Raw genomic sequence first — 18,968 nt, 5'->3', positions numbered from 1 at the left:
CTCAGCAGAATTGCCAGCCATAAAGCCCCTTGCTGTGCTATGAAGAAGCAGTCTATAAACCCAACAGAGCCCCCCAACCTTGGCCCGTCTACCAACCTATTAATCCAATAAATGGACTGTTTCTTTCATTCTCAAGGAATCCTTGTCCTGTCTAGCTCTGATTTCCCTGGTGGTCAAAAGCACCAGAGGAAATCCATCTTTGCTACTAGTCCTCACACTGGGATCTTAGACTGTCCAGCTCCAGTGCCAACCTCGCCTCCCTCCACCAAATCACCAGACTTTGCCAAGAGCACTTAGCCTAAAAGATGGGTTGTCACTTTGAAATCCTGCAGGACTGGGCTAGGTGTGGTCATTAAAACTTCCCATCGGCTTCTGACCCGCAGCCCCATGCCTGCTTTGTCCTTCAATTACTGATTTTCTGGTCAGCATTTATTTTAGGCATTTGCAGTATGAGCTAAGTTCCAAATATTCTTTCTCCAAAAAAAGGGGACCAAAAATCATGATAAAAATGCAAGCGAGGGCTACTAGGAAAAAAAAAAAATGGGGAGCAGCTAAAAATCAAGATTTAACGATGCAACCTAAACTGCAAACCTTAATATTGTAAAACTGTAATTAGTTAAAGACACTAGATGAAATACATTTTAATTTGGGGTCCATGGAGCCTAGGGGGGGTCAGGAACTCCCTGAAATTGTATGTAAAATATCGGTGTTTTTCTTTTATTTTTCCCTTTTTTTTTGCTTGTTTTGTTTTTCTGGGAAGAAAGTCCATAGCTTCATTAGGTTATCAAAGAGAGAAAAATTTATTTATATCTCCAATGCCTAGAAGAAGGGCTGATACATAGAAGGACATCAATAAACATTTGCTGAACAAACATCCAACGTTTGTTGAATAAATGAATGAATGAAGGGGGTCTGAGTTCTAAAGCGCTGGATTCTACAGACGGAGAAATGGAGGCCTCAAAAGGTCATAAACCTAAGTGGTCAGGATCTCATAGAATTAGCTCTTTTAATTCTCTCCACAGCTAGTCAGTCTTCTTGTTTTCCTCTTTAACCTAATTGTGTCTTTCACTCCATTTCACTTTTCTCCCTCCCAATCCCTTTCTTTTCAAGCAGAGAATTGCATCTTGTTTCCTAGGTAAAAAGTTGCCTCTAAGAGCATGTCCTGAAGATGAGGTGGGGGAGCAGACAGTGGGGAGAGTCGATGAAAAAGGCCGCCAGGATAATTCATTTGTGATGGCACACACATACCATCCCTGTGTGCTGAGGACGTAATTAATACGGCATCGAAATGGCTGCCGTTGATGGAAATACGTAAAGCTGAAATTGTGGCATTAGATGGAGGGGTAGCAGAAAATCTTAAACTAACCAGGCCAAGCAGCTGTCTGATGAGCAGGTGACCTGCAGCATTCCAAGAGATATCTGGGGCCAGAATCAGATGGACCCCTGCTTGGTTTGAAAGCTCCTCTTGAGGGTCTTCCTTGCTTGTAAAGTAACGAGGAGATCCTGGGAGAATTCAGACTGGGCTTTATTATCCTCCTAACAGTTCACAATCAAGACCAGCAGGCAAGGTGGAAGAGACTCAAACTGCCACCCAGAGGAGAGAAATAAGGGAGAGGGGCCTAGGTCTCATGGAGCCGCTTCAGCTAGGAGATTGGGAGAGAGACCAATACTCGGATTCTATGACACAGCAGATTTCTTGTGCTGACGACTTCCTCAGCAGACAGAGACCAACGTGGAGGCTCTGAGGTCTCGGCCACGTAAGAGGAGAGAAGAGAGCCCTGCCCAAACTAGGGATGCCCCTGGAATGCTAATCACCAGCAGAAGAAACTTTCGGTAAACTCTCCTTTGAAACTTGGCATCCTAAATGCAAGTCATTTTGGAAAGGAATCTGTTACAACGTCCTGGATTGTAGTTATCGATTATCTGTATTATTTGTAGTGCTAGGAAATATTTACTGAAAAAGAAAGATCCCGGAGTAGACAATAAACAACCTGGGTTTGAGTCCCAGCTGTGTGACTTTGGTAAAATCACTTAACCTATCGGAACCTCTGTTTCTTTTTTTTTTTTTTTTAAAGGTTTTATTTTACTTTTTTTTTTTTTTTTTCCTTTTTCTTCCCAAAGCCCCCCGGTACATAGTTGTATATTCTTAGTTGTGGGTCCTTCTAGTTGTGGCATGTGGGACGCCACCTCAGCGTGGTTTGATGAGTGGTGCCATGTCTGCGCCCAGGATTCGAACTGACGAAACACTGGGCCGCCTGCAGCAGAGCGCGCGAACTTAACCACTCAGCCACGGGGCCAGCCCTGGAACCTCTGTTTCTTGACATAAAAAATTGGTCTCTATATCATCTACAGCTCTTTCCAGCTTTTGCAGGCTACATATTATATCTAAGTTTGAGGTTTAACCCATCAACAGATTTTTCAAACGTGATTAGAAGAGGTTACCCTACAGGCAAGAAAACCCCACTGCTCATATTATTTTCTTAGATTTCTCTACAACACAACTGAAATATCAATTAAAGGGGAGGGAAGGGGGAGATATTAACCTCTTGGAATGAACAACAATGTTATTGCTCTAAGACAGATGCTGCAAACTTCAGATGCTTATATTCAAAAGGAGAATTTAAAAGAAGTTACGTCCAGTCAATGGTTTGAAGACCTCGCCCTTGCTTTCCATGGTGGGATGATAGAGGATTCCAGTTAATTTATTTATTATCTGAGCTCCACTTTCAAAATGTAAACATTTCACCTAACCTATGTCACAGTCATTTAATTAATATACCAGATGGGTCCACTTGTAAGGATCTGCAGGTCTTCCACATAACGTGCTTCTGTTCTGCCACGAGCCTCAAGTCTCCCTCTAAGACTTCTGGCAGCTTCCTACGTTTTGCTCACATGCATCCAAGGATTAGCCAGGTAGCTCGGTTGCTCCCTTCGTCACAAAGCTCACAGCCCTGGGCTTTCAAAATTCTCTGCCAAGCTCTGAACTGACTTCCCCAATAAGAATCACAGTATCACTCTGAGGCTCAGAAAGCAGCTAAACAAATCTCTGTAGCCAAGGAGTTTGCTGGTGCATAGGAAAAGTAAATGTATTTAGAGTTTAATGCCTGATCCTTCAAAAGAAAAATCAATAACCTCAAACTCTTCCTACCTAGCCTATGTTGAACTCCAGTTAAGGAGACGTAACTCAACGTTTTGGTTTCCTCAGAGAAACCGAGCACACCAAACGACCTCTCGAGGCTCCACCACCTCTGGGCCCAGAGAGGCCTGAAACAGCCCCGGAAGCAGGGGTGCAGAGGGAACTGTGGGCCCAATGAGTGAGGCCTGTGCCCTCAGTACTAGGGGTTCAGAAGTCCCCAAACTTCCAGGCCAAAGTCCTGCTAGGGGTTAAGACAGGAAGGGAGGGTCTGCCTCGTGGAGCACTGTGCCCTCCCTTATGACCTCTATCACGGGTGCCTTTCTTTGCCAAAAGCTCAGCCATCAAGGACAGTCCCCAAGCACTGGATCCCTGGCTTCCCTGTGTCTCATTACCAAGTGAGGAGAGAGTACGGAGGCCCCTTGCGTCTGCCCAGGCCAAGGGGCCGGGGGCTGAGGCATCTCTGCACTTACCTGGGACTCCAGGGCTCACCGGTAAAGACTCTTCAGCTCCTGTGGTCTCTGAGACCCCCTCCTGCAGTGGCCACCCTCATGCAGAGCTCCAGCTGTTAAGACAGGTTTGACCACCTGAAAGGGCAAAAAGATGGGGAAGGTTACTCTGCTGGCTCGGGAGAAGAATGGGAGAGGTTGGGGGCTGGGACGTTTCATAGGTCATTTCAAGGAGTGGGGAGGCTGAAGGGAAGGAAAAGGGCAGAGGAGCCAAAAGCCACAAGGCAGAGGTACTGATGCAAGAGGAGAGCTTTTCAGAGATGCCAACAGTTTGAGAAGTCTCGGGACAGAGAAGGTCTCGGTCTGAGATTGCAGCAAATGTGCCCAGTACCTTTGACTCAATCCCTTCTTTTGTCTCCAGCCTAAGACAGGTAAGGCAGAGGGACTCAAAGCAACCACCGGTCTTGGAAAGAGGACAGAAGGGGCCAAAGACCCAGACACACGGAGGGAATCTGGCTCTAGCCTCGGGTAGGGGAGTAGAGGCAGAGGGGAGCAGTGCAGATGCAGAGCAGCCAGACGTGGGCCTGAGAGTGAGAGCATGCAGAACCCCCTAGCCGGGTCCAGCCACTAGGGGGCAGGTAGCGGGGAGGGGGCTCCGTGGCGCCTTCGCCCCTTCCTTAGCTCCAGAGCCGACCCCTGGTCTCAATTTTCTAACACAAGCAAAAGTTAAGCTAGTTGACTGGGCTCGAGGGACCAAGTTTCCCCAGCGGCTTCCTGGACACTTCCCCCTCCCCAGGGAGAAGCAGACTGGGTGAGAAAGGGTCTTGAGCTGCTGCCCCCTTCCCGACAGGGGCTCCAGAGGTTGGCATCAGATCCAAGTGCCTGGAAGTTTCCATCAGGCCCCTGGCTTACTAGATGACGTGGCTTTTTTCAAGAGAGGTGTGCATTAGCAGTTTGAGGGTTCAAAGAGATCCACCCCTCCCCCCACCCCCGCCGCCCTCCCTCCTCAGCAAAGGCAAGGTGGGGAGAAAGGGGGAGATCAGCTCGCACTGGCCTCAGGCTGACGCAACCTCCCTAAGGAGGAAAGGAAACACGCACCCAAAGCCACAGATTTTCACTTATTGTGAAGGGAAAGGGGAGGGGGTCCTTTTCTCTGATCCCATCCGGAATGAGACACCCTCTCCGCAAGCCCCCCGGCCCAGATCAAAAGTGAGAGGCCAGCCCCGGGCATGCGGCCGCCCCAGCAGCTGGGCTGCAGCAGGAGTAGCTCCAAGGCAGCAACAGTTGTCTGGCTGAGGCGAGGCGAGGCGAGGACTCGCTCTGGAGCGCACGACGCCGGCTTCGGCCGGGCGCTCCCGGGCTCTGAAGTCTCAGCCCCAAACCTAGCCTCTGTGGGAGAAGTGAGGGGACTAGGGACGCAGGAACCCCGAGCCGCCTGCGCTCCGGTGGCTCAACCCTTTCTGTGCAAATTCACTTCTCTCAGGTCACCTCCCTCCCCAATGTGGTGGAGGCTAAGGCTTTTGGAGAGAGGAGAGCTTTCTGGCTGGGGAGAGGAGGGGGATGTAAGAAGCAAAAGACAAAAGAGGAGCTGAAGGGACACAGGGTGAAGCTATTTTTAATCTAATGTGGCTCGTCTGCGTCTCACTCCGCGAAGCAATCGCTCCACAGACGGCCCCAGGTGAGAGGCAGGGAGGAACCCCCCCAGGGCTTTTGCTTTTGCTCCATTCTCCTTTGCAGATCTTAGGGACCCTTTTACTCTTTCAGCAAAAGCAATCAGGGAGGGGAAATCTCCTTTATCTGGGGAGAAGGACTCTGATTTATCCCCAGAACGTGGAGTCCTCGCCTTCGGTGCCTTCTCGCAGGCTGCGTTAGAACAGATTGACTCTGTCCAGCATTCTCGGACTCCGTAGCCCTTTCCTTATTCCGGAGAGGGTCGAGGCTGGGCGTTCAGCTAACCGAGACTGGAATGATGGTGGGCGTTTAGCTTGCTGGAAGAACGGTGTTTGGGGTGCGGGGGTAATTCAGGCCCTCCCCGAAAATGGGAAGCTTCGTAGCCCTCGGGTCTTGGACTGTCGGATCCCTAGACTCATCCTCTATCCGTGTTCATCCCTCTGGGCACCCGTGTGTGTCTGTGTGTCCTTCTGGTCTAGTCCCTAAGGGCGTCTAGCAGTGTTTCTAGCTAGCGAAGGGCACGGGGCGCAGAGCGTGGTGAAGGCCTGATTTGTGCACTTGTAACTGAAGTGATCACTACTGCAAGGAGTGCAAGGGGAGTACAGGGACCCACAGACAATCCCCAATCCTGCAGCTCTGCCTGCCTGCCCAGGACGGGGCGCCTGGAGAGGCCAGGACCGGGCTGCCTGCTGCTTCTGCCTAGCTGCTGAGTCGGGCGCAATTGCCTTTCTCCAGAGCTCCTTCTCTGCGGGGGTTTCCCCAGTTTTCGCCAGTTTTATCCCCTTCCGAGGTACTTAGTTTTGAAAAAGACGAGATAGGGGAGACCCGAGGCTGCAAAACGCCCCAAATTAGGTTGGAAGCAGGTGCAGGGGGAAGAAGAGACTCCGGGGAGCGGGCGGTGCCTGGGTGTTTTCCCTCTTTTTCGGGGCTACCCAATTCACGGCGGCTCGCCTCCCCTCCGGGTCCCCCGCGCTAGGACAGAGGATGCTGAGGCCTCCTGCCCCTCCCTCAAGGGCTTCCCCACCCCCATATTGCAGACTTGGAGCATTAGGGTCAAGAATGACCAGAAAATGTCCTAAACTGATTTATATTCCAGGTACTGATTTGGCCCTAAGACCAGATCCTTTTTTTTTTTTGCAGCGTGTGAATGGGCTTATTGGGGGTGTGGGCGGGGGCTGGGGGGGAAGACACAACTTCTGTAAACTTTTATTGTATTTTAGCTTCTTCCCAGTTCTCCGAAAACACTCGCACACCGCCTGTTCCAATTCCCCCTGTGATACAAAGTCGATTTAAAAGTTGGGGGCGGGGGACTCGAGCAGAGGACAGGCAGGGGACCAAAGCCTCAGGGAGCGCGGGAAGGACGGGAGGGAAAGGACTGATGCTTCCGTGGAAAACGGGGAAAGGGCTGGGAAAGGCTCGGCTCGAGCCTCTTCGGGAAGGCGCGGGCTTCGGCGATCGCTCGTGGCTGCCGTCTTCTCGACGAGCGCGCCCTCCGCGAATGCTTTTTGGGGTAAGGGCTTCCGGCTATTGAGTTATGTACAGCAAGCCCAGACCGCAAAAAGATTCGCGAAGGGCAGAGTCTGTCGGCTTCTTCAGTCCGCTGCAGCCGCCGCCTTCAGCCCAGGATGTCTCCGAACCCCGGAGCCGAGCCGGCTGGGTCTCCCCAGCGCGCTCCAACGCGGCTCAGCCTTCCCACCTCGCGCGCCGCCCGCCCCTCCCCGCGCCCCCCAACCCATGCCTCCATTTCTCTACACCGTCCGCGATCCCCCAACTCAGCCCGCACAGCCGCAAGCGAGGTGTGTGAAGGGCGAGAAGAGGGGCGCAGAGGGGGACTAGGGATCACGGCGCCCAGCCTCCACCCCTCTCCCGTAGCCCCAGCACCCTGAGCCTCCCCGCCTATCGGTCCTGTCACCCCCATTCCCTTCTGGCAGGGTTCCGCCAGCCCTGGCTGCAAGGTCGCAGATCTCCGAACAGGTACAGTTCGGACTCCCCCTGAACCCCCTCTTGTCCCTTCTAGTCCCCCAGCAGAGGTTCCAGCCGTGACTACAGGCGCTGCGTAAAGAGAAAAACTCCCCCAGAGCACTAAATAAATACAGACGAGGCCGCCAGCTCATTGGTGCGGACTAAAATCGTCACCCACCAATCAGGAGAGAGCTCACATTTCCCTTTTTTTTTTTTTCAGAAGGGGGAGGGAGGAAAAAAAATATTTCCATTTCTAATTATTCACCAAAACCCAGACTGGAACACGTTAAAATATTGTTGTTGCAAAAAAGCTGGCCAGGACGCCTACCCCCATTCCCGCCCAGGTGAGCGGAGGGGCGCGAGATACTGAGAAAAGGGGGTCAAGACAGCGACCTCTCTCAACGAGACTGAAGCCAGGAGATTCAGACAGAAAATGACAGGCAAAGATGAACATGAAATAAACCCGAACTCCACGCTAGTCAGCCTATTTCTAGAAAAATGAGAATGTCTCAACCCACCCCCCGTCCCCGCCCCCAAAAGTTCTGAATGCTCAATAGGAAGGGTGCAGCTCCTCCCTCCGCACCCTCCCCCAAACCGGTCTAGATATTGGGTGTCTAATGGCCCACTCGCCTTAGGTGCCCTTTGATTGCTGCAGCCGCCCCCCGACCCCCACCCCGCGCCCGGTCTCTACTACCCATTCTGCAGAATGTTGAGCGGAACAACAAGGGGCGAGCCCCTCATTGATCGCCGGCTCCAAAAACGACGGGAGTTTCCAGCATCTTCAGGAGGAAGGAGACCGGAGGGGAAGGGAGACTAGGGTGGAAGGAGGAGGGAGGAGATCTCTTTCCTTCGTTCTCCCTCCTTCCCTCTTCTCTCTGTCTAGGCTCCCTCCACCATCCCATCCATCCAAACTTTGAGGGGTTGCTCTCCTTTCCAGTGCAGCGCCACCCTTCACGTGTCCTCTCTTGCCACCCCCATCAGTGTCCAAGATGGGTGTGGGCAAAAGAACGTTCCGACCGTCTCCCTCCCCAGTGGTAGTCCCCCAGTGAGGAAAAACTCAGCCAGGGTGGGATGTTGCAAATATTGCAAGAAAGTTGACATATTTGTTCTTTGCCACCTGGAATCGACGTGCGGGCGGCCACGGGCGCGCACACAGACTCTTGCTCAGCATGCTCGGAGAAAACGTATCTAGACGAAGTAGTTACTGTCTCGAAGTCCCTGTCGACCCACCCCCTCCGCCCATCCATCACCCTCCTGCTGCTCTGCGACCCACCCACCCTCCCACAGGATCCGCTCGGCTCGGCGACCAACAGACGCACGCACACACCCTCCGAGCGTCGGCGCGCCCGCCGCGCCAGAGGGGGCTCCACAGTCCGCGCCCTCCGCAGCGGCGGCGCCCGGCAACTGGAAAAAAAGTTCTGCTCAGCAGACCAGTGAGCATACCGACCACCAGCCGACCAGTGCATCAACCCTCTTCTCCTTACCTCGGGCAGGAGGCTTCGGGAGCGCGCTGGTCCGGTCCGCACTGCAGCCAGCTTGAAGGAGTCCGTCTCCAACCGGCCCGCTCCCTCCTGCCCCTCCCTGCCCCCCACGAGTGTTTGCCCAGCTGCACAGGAGGCTCATCCAGGTAAGTATATAAGTTATTGTACTGTGTGGGAGGGTCACGATCTTGGTAATTGAGGCTTTCCGAGCTTAACCCCTGCGTTCCGGCCTTCCTCCAACTTGTTGAGGACTCGTCGGGTAGCGGGGAGAGAGCGAACGAGCGAGCGAGCGAGCGCGCCGGAGAGCGCGCCGGCCCGGAGGGGTGAGAGTGCACCGGGCAGATTGGGGAGAGCGAGACAGCGAGCGGCGGAGTTCAAATGCCCCCCTGGCAGCGGTTTTCATTGGATAAGTCTTTCCCCCCCACCCCCGTCCCCCCCTGACTTGGTCCCCCCTACCCCCCCGTCTCCCATGTAGGGGACGTCTCCAGGCGAAGTCACGATTCCTTCTCAGTTCGGAATGAACTGTGACTAGAGCCATGACGCAGCCAGCGCGCATTACTCACTTTTTGCAGTCACGACTTGGGAATCCGTGCTGGTTCCAACCAAAATTACACCGCTACCATTGAATTATTTAATAGGATCCAGTTTGGGGGTAAACTTATGCATTGTGCCAAGCGATGAAGGAGGGGGTACGGGGGAAATTGAGGACGTGGGGCGTTCTCCCCTCCCCCTTCATGACTCTAGGATCCCCCTCCCCAACCTCTCCACGTGTTGCAAGTGCTTTATTGCGATACCACCCCTCTCGGCCGCTCCCCCCGCCCCCAGCTATTTCTTTTGTAAATATGGCAGAATTTGTAAACACAGCCACGCAATTTGCGGGGCTGACAGGGGCGAGGCTTGGGAAGGGGAACAAGTAGGTCTGGGTAAGTGACGAGGAGGCCGAGGGGTGGGCCGAGAGGCTGCGAGCAGCTTTGGTTTGAGCTGAATTGTCAAGGCAAAGTGTAGGTTGCAGCGTTACTTGTGTTATTCTCTACAACATCAGTAACAGTCCTTGTTACTATTATGAGTTGACGAATACTCAGTCTCAGCCAGGGAGTCTTCCCAAAGAAGGACTACTTCTGAGCTAAAAATAGCTCGACCCACCCTCTTTTTCTTCCCCCGCCCCCCCAGTGCTGCGCTTCGGATGTCCTGCGTGGGGGTCAGGTTTCTAAAGCCAGAGGCTGTTGCTGAATTAGGATGGGGAAGAGGGAGCAGAGAGTGCCTGGGCTCTCCTTTTCTCTCTCCTGAAGGCTAGCGCCCTCAGATACTTACCTCACTGTCCGGAGTTTATTTATTTTTTAATTATATAGGAAATACCCTTGCATGCACACAAGCTTACTGCAGATCTGCAAGGTTGCTTCATTTCCTCCTCCGTCTACAGCCCACCCTCGTGGGCCGGTCTGAGGATGCATTTTTATTATTCCTCTCTGAGGAGTTAATCAGTATGAATGTCTTTGTGTGCGCGTGATATTCATCCCCCCTCTGGCCTCTGATAACCTTCCTCCCTCCTCACCTGTCTGGCTACAGGTTTGGCCAGAGCGTCTGGAGCTGACTGCAGAGAGTCTCACTCTGGGTCAAGCCCATAACCCCAGGGAGGTGATGGTCTCCCCAGTAACACTTGGCAACTTGGAGAAGAACCCCCTCTCCCCAGTTTCCCATGGAGCCGGTTTTCAGAAACCCTTCTGGCTTTTGGCTTTAAGACACCGCACGATGTTCTCAAGCCTGGATTCTCTGTGCATCACACCAGCAAATCCTGTGCTTTGGCTTCTAAATCATTCATTCCACCAACTCATTTGGGGCTCCTATGACTAGGACGTGAAGGAAGGGGGAATAGTAAGAAACATGCCATAATGCACCGACACATCCTTACACACTTCATGGGAATTGCAGAATGGGGGGACGTGGGGGCATCAAGTAGGAGGGGACGAGGGTCCGAATAAAGCAACCTATAGCCTCTTATTTTGAGAGTCACCATCACCGGAGAGAAGTCTTTCAAACCCACTGGCGGGAAGGTGCGGGCGCCTGGGAATGGAGACCCAGATAGTGCCTGGCCTCTGCGGAGAAAGCCGGTGAGCCACCGGCTTTCGGTTCCTGGAGCGCTGGGCCTTGGCTCATCCTCGAATCTAACACTTTGCTCCCCCTCCTTTAAATTTTTTTTTCTTTTTTTCTTTTCCTTGCCACTCAACCCTCCTTTCCCCCAAAGCTTTCACCGAAGTCACGACTATCCCCTTTGAACATCCTTAACCCCCTCCTCTCCGTATCCCTCTTCTGCATCCAGGGCAGGGCTACCCGCAGCTGGCGCCAATCCTGCCCCCTGGCGCTCAGAGCTGAACTCGCTGAGGACCAAGGAATTTTCAGCACCTGCCTTCTGTGGACAGCTACCGCGCCCTGGGCCAGCCGGCACCAGGGTCGCGGTCTTCGGGCTCCCGGACCGGAGCGAGCAGGGAAGTTCGTCAAAGGAATAAGGATTGTCCCCTCTCTTTACCTCCCAGCCCCATCCATGCAATTTTAATCCATATCGCATCGTCTCCATTAAGTCGTATCTGGGCACCCTTTAAGACAGAGAGAGTGGGGAGGGGAGGGGGCAGTCGAAAGAACCGGGCTCCACAGCGCCGACCCATAAAGAGCGAGCGAGTTGCAGCAGCTATTGATTCAGAGATTCGTCAGGGTGATTCCCGGTTCTGCAAGAATTCCCCCTTTCAGTTCCTTTGCATGCAGCCCAAAATTCATTATGCACACGCGCAGCTATGTCCCTCACCCCCTACTCAGTCCCACCCTCCTCTTTAGAGAGAGTTAAAGAGAGCCAAAAAAGAACCCCAGAGCATGCACAAAGTAAGCCTTAGCTCATAGTCACAGTCTGCGGCATGCACATGACATAATATTACTTACCCAAACGGGAACTCCTTAAGAGAGAGAAAGAGAAACATAGGGGGAGGGAAGAGAAAGTGGAGAGAGAGAGGGAGACAGGAGAGGAAAAATCCAACAATTAATTTCCAGACATAGTTGGGGGGCGGGGGGAATGCGGTGATGTCCAGGTTTTCTTCCACCCGCGCCGGCTTTTTATCCCAGTGCAGCCCTCGGTCTATTTCTGGAACACGATCAAACCCTGATGCTATTTTTAGCAAGTACTGAAAAAACCTCCACACACAAAGGCATTTCGCTGGAACGTTACGTCCAAAACATTAAATGTGCATTAAGCGCCCCCTCCCCACTTTTTCCTGCACCACCAGACTCACTTGCGTTACAGCAGATGATGTTTTTCAAAGCAGAAACATACCCAAATATTTCTTATATTCTCCCTCCCTCCCATTAACTCCCGTCTGCCTCTGCCTGTTGCAAGCTCCTCGCAGTCTCCCCGAGCAGAAGGCTGTGGAGTGGTTGTATTCTTTTAGAGCTGCATGTCTCCATTGACCAGATTCCTTACATGCTGGGGAAAAGCAGAGTGCTTAGGCCCCTTCCCCAGAGGAGCTTCTCAGGAAAGCTCTAGAGTCTAATGCCATCCACGGTGGAGATTCTCAAATGAGGGGGAAAAAAAAGTCTTCTGTACCCTTCCCACGTTTCCCACCCATGCTTTGCAAAATCGCGCTGTGTTTGCAACACATCGCCTTTGGAAATGTATATTTTGAAAGCTGCATATGTGTGTATTTTTCGTTCTAGTAATTCACTACGACGGGGTTGGAGAAAATAGACTCATGAAGGCAGCGCGGAGCAGCCGCCTTGAGTCTCCTTTGCCAGCCTGCGTCAGTCATCAGCTACTGACGTCACGTGCAGATTCTCCTCTTTGGTGGGTCTGGTTCAGCCGAGAAGAGGCTTCTGCTCAGAGACAGCGCTTTGTGTTCGGCGCAGCCACTGAGCAGGCCAGGCGACCAAGGCGGGCGCCACCCCAGGCTTGGGCTGGGCAGCTGCAGAGGAGGCTGCAGCCTCGTCTGCACCGGGCGTGCGGGGCCCCGAGGGCGTGTCCAGCAGGGCAGCCCCCTCCCCAGACGCCTTCTGCCGCCCAGTGCCAACTCGGCTCCGCACAGACTGGGGCGAACGTCCTTTCCCCGCCCTTTCGCGACTGGCCACTGTAGCAGAGACAGCTATGGCTATAACTCGGATTAATTCTGTGTGTTTGTCGGGCAGATAGCCCCGGCTCCTCGAGTGACGCAAATAACAGATTCTACGGCTCCCGCTCTCTCCTCTGCTCTCTTTCTTCTCCCTCCCCCCCGCTTCTTTTCCCTTTTCTGTTTCCTGAGCCCACGCATCCTGCTTGGTCTCCCACGGAATCAGGCAGCTACAGCTTCCCAGAGAGCAATAATCCGAGTTGCAGACAGACAGACTCACAGGGTGAGAAGAAATAAACCTGCAATTAAACAGACACACATATGCACAGCCCTTTGCAAACGGCCAGCAGCGTTTAGGGGCTCCCCTGCGTGGGGGGAGGGGCAGCGATTCACAAATCCTCAGGCCTCCGAGTTAGTGCTGGGAGGAGGGACGGGGACAGAGAGGCTAGGGACGGGGCTTGCTGCCGCAGCTCCCCCAACACCCGAAAAGGAACGCCCCCCCTCCCCCCCATAAATACCCAGATGGCAGGGTATTAGCGAATAAGCAACTTTAGTTGACTGGAAGGAGGAGAGATTTCGACAGACTGCACATGCTTCATATCCAGCGACATTATCAGGACTTTTTAAGACTAGGTGACGGTTTACCCTTTCTCCCTCTCAAAGACCAGGGGATCTTATTTTTCTTTTTCTTAAAATAACGTCCCTGAAAAATGAGCTCAATGGATTGGTGCTATTTTTAAACCAATCTGAATAGAGCTTGTTTCGTGAGGGTGACAAAGTGTGTGTACATGTGTGCATGTCTGTGTGCGTTGTATTGGAGTCTGAGGTTTCCAGCAGAAGACATGCCACACCTCAGCACGGCAAGGGGTTTATGGATTGCTGGAGTGATGGAGGTGGGAGGAATTCTTGCAGGTTGGAAGATCTGAACAAAATCACACACACATATCACTCTCCCCAAATCTACACGGCGTTCCAGATCCACTTCGCATCACCTCTGCCCTGAGTGGGGGGAAAGCCGGAAAGCTGAGAGCTAGTTACAGTTGTGGCTTGATGCATGGTTCGTGTCCTTTATTAACCCTAATGATCAGCTTTCCCTGACAATGGTTTTCCTTGAGGCCAATAAACAATTTTTCAGAGGTTACCACTAGGATTTGGGGCACAAGGCCTGGGAGAGAGTGATCCCAGGGCTGATCTTTAATCAGCATGATCTTTAATATCCTCTCATCTTCCTCTTCATGTCCTCCTTGCTGTTGTAACTTGCTTTAGAGATTTTGGTTTAAGCTTAAGCCCATCTTGTACCCTCAATTCCTGCCTGTGGCTTAAGCCTTGCCTACTAAAGGGAAACGGGGAGATGGCTGCTCAGCACGGAGGACACCCTCTGGCAGCCGATCAGCAGCTGTTTATTTTTAGCTCCAGGAATGCATGTATGTATGCATGTGAGAATGCTGCTGCAGTGGGGAGGCGTCCAGTCAGGAGAAATATCAATGGGAGGGAGGTGGCCCTGGTTTTGCACCGTAGGTGGCTTATCCCCTGGGATCATCAGAGGTGGCCGAGGGATGGGATAACTTCCCCATCCTGTGTTGGCAACGCTTCAATGAAGTTTTCTTGGATTAATGAAAATGTGTTTTTAAAGGCACAGAGTATGTTTTTAGAGATATGAGACTAGATATATGTAAGCATAAATTCTTGTAGGTGGGGACGTTCACAGAAATCATATAGTTCTTATATAGGCTACATAAAGTATAGAGAGAAGAGGTCATTTAGAATAACATAACCTGCTTTCTGTGGTGGTTGGGTGCTATTTTGTCTGATGTTGAGACCAAGGCAGGTTCATTTAAGATCACTTTGAGGGCCCCTTAAGGGTCAGCTTTCAGCAAACCCTGAACCCAGCCCTAACAAATAAGGTAGAGTTGGAAATAGAAGAAATGTGCTCAGACTCTGCATGTCAAAAATTTGAGAGCAGCAGCCAAAATACTAATCTAACCCTGGCCACCTGGTGGACCCAGCGTCTCTGCTTGGCGTCCAGAGGAGGGCGCCCCTCTGCCTTGTCCCTGTCTGCAACTGTCCTCAAGCTAACTAGTTAGACTCCGGGGAGGCTGCCTGGGAAGCTCATTTGCAGCAAGTTAGTCCTCCGGCGCCAGCATCTCCATTTTCCGACACACCGGTCAGGTCTTTTGGTACATGCCTGGACTGCAGCTGGTGACTTTGGCTTTCCGAGCTGTCCCTCCATTCTTTGCTAAAAGTTGTGGTGCCCAATTCCTGTCTGAGCAGTCAAGCTAAGGACCTGGGGAATTAATAGACTGATGTGGAATCTGTCCAAGATGAAAACCGCCTTCTGCACTGCCAGTCCATCCCTGGGCATCCCAAGCATGAAGAGGACTCGTGTTCCCTAACGCTCCCCAGAGGGCCTGTGAGAGTAGGCTGCTGTCACAAAGCCCTTGAAAAGAACTGAGTCTCCTCTCTTTCAGGGTCAGTGAAGCCCAGAAATGTCCTGCCTCTGTCTCTTGTCTCCTCTCCAAGCACCAAGAAAAATGCCAGGAGGTAAAGACCTGGATTTAGAGGAGGAAAAAAACCCAGCTCCCAGGAAATCAACCAAGGGGAGTCTATCAGGGAAAGTCCGGGAAAGAGATTCCTCTTTGCCTGATGGTGTCTCCATCAGGGAACAGAACTGTTTGGGTAAGTAAGAGACAGGGTAGGGGGAGAAGAAACCAACAGTCTTTGAGGACCTACTATGTGCCAGACACTGTGCTGGGTGCTTTTACATAAATAATCTTATATAATACTTAAGGCCATTCTATGGGGGTTATTATAATAATGTTACCTACCCCGGTGGGTTGTTAAGCACAGAAATCACTCCAAAAATACTAGTTATGATTTTTCCCACTTTCAAGTTAAGGAAACGGAGACCAGATAGTTTAAGTGATTTGTCCCAGAGTCTTAGGGCTTGAAGTTGTATAACTAGGGGTCCGATCACATTCGTGCCTGGGGGGTTCCAACCCTCATGCCTCTACCACTCCACCATGTTGCCTCTATTGCAATGTCTCCTCTTTTACCTTCCGGTTCTAGGCCCCATCATTTGGAAGTGGAGATGTCTGGGACTTTCTCAGAAGTGATCTGAATAATAAAACGGACTTATTCCTCCTAAGGAGCATCTTAGCCAGTAGAACCCACGCACTCCCCTGCAAAGCTACCTGCCTGTGAGAAGAGCTCCCTCCATCCTGTACCAAGGAAGCTCCAGCTGGTTCAGCCTCGTCTGAAACTCAAGGGATTTGTCCGAAGCCAGCCTGCGTGGAGTGGAGGTGCAGGGGACTTCACTGCGACACCCAACCATGTTTCCACCTCCACTGAGGAAGCCCCTTGCATGGCACTGGGAAGGAGTTAGGAACTCCCCAGTTCAGTCTTCTAAGAAAGCTGTCTTAAGGTGAGAACAGCAGCAACTCTGCGTTTGGGCTGGCTAGGCATCCGAGTCCTCCTTCACCCCTTTAGAAACCGGCATGGTTGTTTTGCTGATTCTGAAAACTTTAGAGGCTAAGCCATTAGCGCAGTGGGGGAGATGAGCCACCGCATGCGTAATACAAGCTATTCTGGGATCCCCTTCCCCTGTTAAACACACATTTTCATCACTTACCCTGATCAAGAGGTACATTCGGTCTTGGGAAACACTTCTCAGAAGCCAGCATATTTGGAGGTTGAAGGTGATATTTTTAAAGACCACTTGCATGCTGGAGAAAAGTGACTAGAATTCCATCTCCCCCCCCCCCCGCCCCTTTTTGTTGCCATTAGCGCTCAAAAGTCTCAACTCTCTATCCACCTGGAAGCAATCACAGTGTTCAACTTCAGAACAGTTAACTTTGCACATCTCCATCATCAAGGCGCAAGCTCTTTCAAATGCCCCCCTCCCCTCCCTACACCACTCTAACTGCTGGACACCTTGGAGAACCAGATGATCGGTTTTCCCATGCCTTGCAGGTGATAGGCACATTTGGGAGAATGGGGACCCAGAGGGTCACCCAGGAATATCTAGAGTGGTTTTCATGGTGAGGATCTAAGCAAAGACAAGGAAGCCAGAGCAAGCATGACAGGGGACTGCGGGGGTAGGGCTCAGGATGCCAGAGTGCTTTAGTTTAGCAGAGGCTAAAAGGAAAAGGACCAGAGCTTGAAAAGCATGGACCACGGGGGGAAAAGGAACAATCTGAGGGGTGTTTCAAGATTCCTGCTTGACTTTGGCCTTAATCTTGTGGTTGGTGGACTTGTCTGTCCCACCTGAACTCAGGGGGCAGGGAACTCAATCACAAATTCATGGGAGGTCTGGGGGTCTGAATTAGCTGAACTTTTTATCCTTTCACTATTAAAGCAGCCTTGAAATTAGCTGCTGGCCTACTGGGCTTGGATTGCTATGTCTGATAGGCCAATAGTAAAAAGTAGGCATTGCATTTCTGTAATTCCTAGTCAAATAAATATAGGGTGTGGAACAGAGGAAGAATGGAGTAACATATCTGCCAGATTGGCCAGTGTTTTGTACTTATTGGCAAGGCTATGAGTTAAATAACGAATTGGGTCTAAACCTTGTCCTAAGAAGAGAGACCTTCAGCTCACATATGAAAACCTGGCATCTTCCAGCAGTTCTAGCTTACCCCTAGAGGTGCAATTCATGGGGGGGTGGGGGAGGTGGAGAAAATGCACTTTCTAGGTATAGTGGGTTTTCTGAGAACCATACTTTTTGTACTGATTGTCTTTGAGAAAAAGAGCACTCGGACCTCAACAAATTTTGATTTGGTTAATCCTGGGGGTCTGTTCTGTCTTGTAGAGGTCTAGAGTAACATCATGAGGTGAGACAAACATCTGTGGCTGGGCAGGGGGTCCCCAGGGGCATTCGGGTCAATAGGAACCAATAGAGGACGAGTCTTACAGCCTAACAGGGTGGATCTGACACATCAGCACTGAGTTTCTGGGATCGCTACAAATCACCCAAGACAGTGCTTGCAAATGTCACTTACCTCACCATCCGGGAATCTGTGGCTCAGACCCCATGAAGAAAAGCCTTGGGTCTCAAATGAAAATGTCTAGAGTGAAGCCATTGCAATGTGGTAGAATGAGATGCAAATTTAATTGGAGAAAAAAAAAATCTAGATGATTCCATCCTGTATTCAGGGACAATGCAATTCTGAGGATCTTTCTCTTTCTCTCCTCCTTACCCCCACACTCTCAATCGGTCCAAATAGTCATGAGTAAGCTCTTTCACTACACCTGACTGGGATTAAGGGAATTCCATCTGGTTTCAGTTACATCACACTCAGATACCTTGGGTACCATCACTGAGTGTGACTGCTCTGGAAGAGAGTCTTGCAACTCCATTTTGGAAGAGGTAGGATTTGCTGTGGTTTTCCTGACCTGGGGGCTGAACGCTGGGCTGAGTCTGGCATGAGGCAGGGGTAGGAGAGAGGGAAACTAATGTTAGCCATCTGGACACCACTCAGAGGGGAACTTGCCAAACAGAGAGCAAAGCCACTGCCCCTAAGAGAGGCCCCTCGGAGAAAGAGCTGAGTGGGTAGTGGATGGAGGAAGGATGGTGATCAGGTAATTATGACAAGGGTTAACAGGAAGATGAAGTGAGCAGCAACATTGCAGAAAGCATGAGGCAAAGGATGAGGTGTGTCCTGGGTGTTTGAGGACTGCTTTGAAAACTCATCTGGTCTCCTCTTGGTCGCTGGCGGTCCTACAACAAGCAAGAATGAAAGGGATATGGTGTCAGCAATCTGCGTTCCATGCCTCACAGTTCCCTGTGAGCATTCAGTTCCAGGCTCTCCCCTCCCCTCCTTCGGTGGTATCATTTTGGCTTCCCTGGCGGGGAGGGGGTAGGGACATGAGGGGCAGATGCTGAAGGCTACAGTTGGGTAAAAGGATGCCCAGCCTTACCAGCAAGTGGCCAAATATGAGTTCACTCCAAATTGGCAGGTCTGGACCAACTGTTCATCAAGAAGTCACATTTCTGGTAGAGACTGTAGTAATAACAGGTCAAACGAGAGAGGGCTGCTTCCTCTGGTAGCTGAGGGCCAGGTGATTACGTCACAGACAAATATTTTTAACCCAAACACTCTGTTTAGGACAGTGACAGCCCAATTGCTCTGGAGGCACTGCAGAAAGTCTGCTCATGTATTGCTGTGTTATCAGCAGGTACCATTCTGATCCC

At 51.6% G+C, this 18,968-nt stretch overlaps 2 long non-coding RNA genes across 4 annotated transcripts in view; one reads left to right on the top strand and one right to left on the bottom strand.

Annotated features, from left to right (window-relative positions):
• Window positions 1–18,968, bottom strand: part of LOC106843964 (uncharacterized) — a 106,567-nt gene that overhangs the window by 72,697 nt on the left and 14,902 nt on the right. The window contains exons 1-2 of one of the 3 annotated variants that reach the window (XR_011495048.1): window positions 11,625–11,935; window positions 3,607–3,720 (exon numbers count right to left, since the gene is read on the bottom strand). This is a non-coding gene — a long non-coding RNA (uncharacterized lncRNA). Of the gene's footprint in view, window positions 1–3,606; window positions 3,721–8,699; window positions 8,838–11,624; window positions 11,936–18,968 lie in introns of those variants that run through there. The other 2 variants (XR_001401326.3, XR_011495049.1) reach the window with 2 other exon arrangements.
• LOC123278029 (uncharacterized) lies at window positions 8,704–17,538 on the top strand. The gene is made up of 3 exons (XR_006515279.2): window positions 8,704–8,842; window positions 15,247–15,454; window positions 15,845–17,538. It is a non-coding gene; the product is annotated as an uncharacterized lncRNA (long non-coding RNA).

Source organism: Equus asinus, chromosome 17, assembly GCF_041296235.1.
Source record: "Equus asinus isolate D_3611 breed Donkey chromosome 17, EquAss-T2T_v2, whole genome shotgun sequence".
Classification (NCBI taxonomy): domain Eukaryota; kingdom Metazoa; phylum Chordata; class Mammalia; order Perissodactyla; family Equidae; genus Equus; species Equus asinus.
This window is presented reverse-complemented; position numbering and strand designations above follow the sequence as displayed.